The 6,000-nt window shown below is 33.8% G+C and overlaps 1 protein-coding gene across 14 annotated transcripts in view; it reads left to right on the top strand.

The window, feature by feature from the left end:
* mapk8ip3 (mitogen-activated protein kinase 8 interacting protein 3) overlaps nucleotides 1-6,000 on the top strand; it is a 162,472-nt gene that overhangs the window by 155,716 nt on the left and 756 nt on the right. The gene's annotated exons all lie outside the window — the stretch shown is intronic.

Genomic DNA, 6,000 nt, shown 5'->3' with positions numbered 1-6,000 from the left:
AAGTATGAACTATGAATCAAGGGTCAACATTCAGTCATGTATGAACTATGAATCAGGTATGAACAGTCAATCAATTATGAACTATGAATCAAGTATGAACTCTGAATCAAGGGTTAACAGTCAAACAAGTATGAACTATGAATCAAGTATGAACTATGAATCAAGTATGATCCAAGAATCAAGTATGAATTATGAATCAAGTATGATCCAAGAATCAAGTATGAACTATGAATCAAGGGTCAACATTCAGTCAAGTATGAACTATGAATCAAGTATGAACAGTCAATCAAGTATGAACTAGGAATCAAGTATTAACAGTCAAGTATGATCGAAGAATCAAGGGCTGTCAATCAAGTATGAACTATGAATCAAGTATGAACTATGAATCAATTATGATCCAAAAATCAAGGGTTGTCAATCAAGTATGAACTATGAATCAAGTATGAACTATGAATCAATTATGATCCAAAAATCAAGGGTTGTCAATCAAGTATGAACTATGAATCAAGTATGAACTATGAATCAAGGGTCAACATTCAGTCAAATATGAACTATGAATCAAGTATGAAAAGTCAATCAACAATGAACTATGAAACAAGGGTTAACAGTCAATCAAGTATGAACTATGAATCAAGTATGAACTTTACATCAAGTATGAACTATTAATCAACTGTTAACAGTCAATCAAGTATGAACTATGAGTCAAGTATGAACTACAAGTCAGGTATGAACTACGAATCAAGTATGAACTATGAATCAAGTATAAACTATGAATCAAGAGTTAACAGTCAATCAAGTATGAACTATGAATCAAGAGTTGACAGTCAATCAAGTATGAACTATGAATCAGGTATGAACTTTAAATCAAGTATGAACTACAAATCAAGTATGAACTATGAATCAAGTATGAACTTTAAATCAAGTATGAACTACAGATAAAAAAATGAACTTCAAATCAATTATGAACTCCAAATCAAGTATGAACTATGAATCAAAATTTAACAGTCAATAAAGTATAAAATACAAATAAAGTATTAACTATTAATCAAGCATGAACTAAGAATCAAGGGTTAACAGTCAATCAAGTATGAAGTACAAATAAAGTATGAACTATGAATCAATTATGAACTACAAATAAAGTATGAACTATAAATCAAGTTTGAACAATAAATCAAATATCAACTATGAATCAAGGGTTAACTGTCAGTCAAGTATGAACTAAAAAAATCAAGTATGAACTATGAATAAAGTACAAACTAAGAATCAAGTATGATCTATGACTCAAGGGTTAACAGTCAGTCAAGTATGAACCATAAATTAAGTATAAACTATGAATCAAGTATGAACTATGAATCAAGGGCTAACAGTCAATCAAGTATGAACTATGACTGAAGTATGAATTACGAATCAAGTATGAACAGTCAATTAAGTATGAACTATGAATCAAGTATGAACCATGAATCAAGGGTTTACAGTCAATCAAGTATGAACCGTCAATCAAGTAGGAAGTAAAAATCAAGTATGAACTAAGAATCAAGTATGAAGTATGTATCAAATATGAAGTACAAATAAAACACAAACTAAGAATCAAGTGAGAACTAAAAATTGAGTATGAACTACGAATCAAGTATGAACCATGAAACAAGTATGAACTAAGAATCAAGTATGAACTATGTATCAAGTATGAACTACAAATAAAGTATGAACTATCATTCAAGTATGAACTATCATTCAAGTATGAACTTTAAATCAAGTATGAACTATGAATCAAGTATGAACTAAAAATCAAGTACGAACTAAGAATCAAGTATGAACTATGAATCTAGGTTTAACAGTCAATCAAGTATGAACTATGAATCACGGGTTAACAGTCAATCCAGTATGAACTATGAATCAAGTATGAACTATGATTTAAGTATGAATAAAGTATGAACTATGAATCAAGGGTTAAGAGTCAATCAAGTATGAACTATGAATGAAATATGAATTTTTAATCAAGTATAAACAGTCAATTAAGTATGAACTATGAATCAAGGGTTAACAGTCAATCAAGTATGAACTAATAATCAAGTTTGAACTATGAATTTAATAAGAACAGTCAATCAAGTAGGAACTACAACTCAAGTATGAACTATGAATCAAGGGTTAACAGTCAATCAAGTATAGGTAATACTTTATTTGTATTTTATACTTTATTGACTGTTAAATTTAGATTCATAGTTCATACTTGATTTGGAGTTCATAATTGATTTGAAGTTCATTTTTTTATTTATAGTTCATACTTGATTTAAAGTTCATACTTGATTCATAGTTCATACTTTATTAGTAGTTCATACTTGATTTAAAGTTCATACTTGATTCATAGTTTATACTTGATTGACTGTCAACTCTTGATTCATAGTTCATACTTGATTTAAAGTTAATACATTATTCGTAGTTCATACTTGATTCTTAGTTTGAACAATGAACCTAGTAAGAACAGTCAATCAAGTAGGAACTATAACTCAAGAATGAACTATGAATCAAGGGTTAACAGTCAATCAAGTATGAACTATGAGTCAAGGGTTAACAGTCAATCAAGTATGAACTCTGAATCAAGGCTTAACAGTCAATCAAGTATGAACTATGAATCAAGTATGAACTTTGAATCAAGTATGACCCATGAATCTAGGGTTAACAGTCAATCAAGTATGAACTATGGCCCTGTGAAAAGGTGGCGACTTGTCCAGGGTGTACGCCACCTTTCGCTCGATTGTAGCTGAGATAGGCACCAGCGACCCCAAAGGGAATAAGCGGTAGTAAATGGATGGATGGAAGTATGAACTATGAATCAAGGGTTAACAGTAAATCAAGTAAGAACTACGAAATCAAGTATGAACTATGAATGAAGGGTTTTCAATCAAGTATGAACTATGAATGAAGGGTTAACAGTCAATCAAGTATGAACAGTCAATCAAGTATGAACAGTCAATCAAGTATGAACTTTGAATCAAGTATGAACAGTCAATCAAGTATGAACTATGAATCAAGTATAAACAGTCAATCAAGTATGAACTATGAATCAAGTATGAACTTTACATCTATAATAAACTATGAAACAAGTATGAACTTTACATCAAGTATGAACTATGAATCAAATATGAACTTTACATCCATAATAAACTATGAATTAAGGGTTAACAGTCAATCAAGTATGACCTATAAATCAAGTATGAACAGTCAATCAAGTATGAACTATGAATCAAGTATAAACAGTCAATCAAGTATGAACTATGAATCAAGTATGAACTTTACATCTATAATAAACTATGAAACAAGTATGAACTTTACATCAAGTATGAACTATGAATCAAATATGAACTTTACATCCATAATAAACTATGAATTAAGGGTTAACAGTCAATCAAGTATGACCTATAAATCAAGTATGAACAGTCAATCAAGTATGAACTATGAATCAAGGGTTAACAGTCAAGTATGAACTATGAATCAAGGGTTAACAGTCAATCAAGTATGAACTATGAATTAAATATGAACTATGAAACAAGTATTAACTAAAAATGAACTTTACATCAAGTATGAACTATGAATCAAGGGTTAACAGTCAGTCAAGTATGAACTATGAATCAAGGCTTAACAGTCAAGTATGACCTATGAATCAAGTATGAACTACAAATAAGGTATGAACTATGAATCAAGTATGAACTACAAATAAAGTTTAAATGTTAAATCAAGTATGAACTATGAGTCAAGTGAACTGTGAATCAAGGGTTAATAGTCAATCAAGTATGAACTATGAATCACGCATGAACTACAAATAAAGTTTGAATGTTAAATCAAGTATGAACTATGAGTCAAGGGTTATCAGTCAAGTATGAACTATGAATCAAGTTTTAACTACGAATTAATTATGAACTACAAATAACTACAAGTATGAACTAGAGAAGAAATTATGAACTTTAAATCAAGTATGAACTATGGATCAAGAGTTAACAGTCAATCAAGTATGAACTATGAATCAAGGGTTAACAGTCAATCAAGTATGAACTATGAATCAAGGATTAACAGTCAATCAAGTAAGAACTATGAATTAAGGGTTAACAGTCAATCAAGTATTAACTATGAATGAAGGGTTAGTCAAGTATCAAGTATGAATCAAGTCTGAACTTCGAATCAAGTATGAATTATGAATAAGGTATGAACTATGAATCAAGTATAAAATAAGAATCATGTATGATGCAGTGGTTGAAGTTGAAGGCGGGAGCAGTGTCAAGAAAGAGTGATACAGTGGTTGAAGTTGAAGGCAGCAGCAGTGTAAAGAACGAGTGATGCAGTGGTTGTAGTTGAAGGCAGCAGCAGTGTAAAGAAAGAGTGATGCAGTGGTTGTAGTTGAAGGCAGCAGCAGTGTAAAGAAAGAGTGATACAGTGGTTGAAGGTGGCAGCTGTGTAAAGAAAGAGTGATGCAGTGGTTGAAGTTGAAGGCAGCAGCAGTGTAAAGAAAGAGTGATGCAGTGGTTGAAGTTGAAGGCAGCACTTGAAAGAAAGAGTGATGCAGTGGTTGAAGTTGAAGGCAGCACTTCAAAGAAAGAGTGATACAGTGGTTGAAGTTGAAGGCAGCAGCAGTGTAAAGAAAGAGTGATGCAGTGGTAGAAGTTGAAGGCAGCAGCAGTGTAAAGAAAGTGATGCAGTGGTTGAAGTTGAAGGCAGCACTTCAAAGAAAGAGTGATACAGTGGTTGAAGTTGAAGGCAGCAGCAGTGTAAAGAAAGAGTGATGCAGTGGTTGTAGTTGAAGGCAGCAGCAGTGTAAAGAAAGAGTGATGCAGTGGTTGTAGTTGAAGGCAGCAGCAGTGTAAAGAAAGAGTGATGCAGTGGTTGAAGTTGAAGGCAGCAGCAGTGTCAAGAAAGAGTCATGCAGTGGTTGAAGTTGAAGGCAGCAGCAGTGTAAAGAAAGAGTGATGCAGTGGTTGAAGTTGAAGGCAGCAGCAGTGTAAAGAAAGAGTCATGCAGTGGTTGAAGTTGAAGGCAGCAGCAGTGTAAAGAAAGAGTGATGCAGTGGTTGAAGTTGAAGGCAGCAGCAGTATAAAGAAAGAGTGACGCAGTGGTTGAAGTTGAAGGCAGCAGCAGTTGAAGGCAGATAGTTAAGTATAGGTGGTCATGAAAAGAAGAAGCATACATACATTGAGGTGTTTGCTGACAGAAAGTTCTAGAGTAGATCTTGCTCTTCTTCTTCTTCCTAGTTTGCTGAAGGAGTCTGACTGAAGCTACATTCCTCTTCAGCTGCCTTCAATCACTCATTTGGCCGCCATCTTCCCTTGGCATTCTGGGAATTGTAGTTCTCAATGGACTTTTCCAGCATGGAGGCCATGATTCAAAATGCAAGATTAACTGTGCATATGCAGAGTTAAACAGACAGTTTGCCGTACAATGAAAATCTTACTTTGCTAGTCCACCCTTCAACAAGTCACACGGTACTTAGCTAAAAATAAAAAAGTAAAAATAAAAATGTTATATACAAGGCACAGTAGGTAACATAACATTATTGCACATTCTGATTGACAGTCAACAGTATAAATATGGAGCAGTAGTTAAAGTAACTTTAGTGGACAGAGGTGAAAAGTGTCTACAGTGATGGTTCACAGTTCGGGGGTGGTCAAGGTAGCTGTCTTTTGTTCAAAGAGACAAAATAAAAATAGGGGGGAGCTAGCATTCACAAGCCTGATAGCCATCTCCTTGGCTTTCAAAGCATGGATTTTCTTTTGGAAAAGACAATCTCGCCTGCATGCAGCTGAGATAGCGACCCCGAAAGGGACAAGCGGTAGAAAATGGATGGATCAGTTGTCCACACATGAACATGCTAACCTTGGAAATGGTCATATGAAATGCCGTTTAGTGGTGCAGTTTGCCCTGTGACCAGCAGGGGGCAGTAGAGAGCAAGCAGTGTGTGGAGGTCGAGCGACATCCATTCAAACTATTTCATGTATGTCATTAAAAGTACTTTTA

This window comes from Nerophis ophidion, linkage group LG23 (assembly GCF_033978795.1).
Source record: "Nerophis ophidion isolate RoL-2023_Sa linkage group LG23, RoL_Noph_v1.0, whole genome shotgun sequence".
Taxonomy (NCBI): Eukaryota; Metazoa; Chordata; class Actinopteri; order Syngnathiformes; family Syngnathidae; genus Nerophis; species Nerophis ophidion.
Note: the sequence above shows the minus strand (reverse complement) of the source record. Positions and strands in the feature narration are given on the sequence as shown.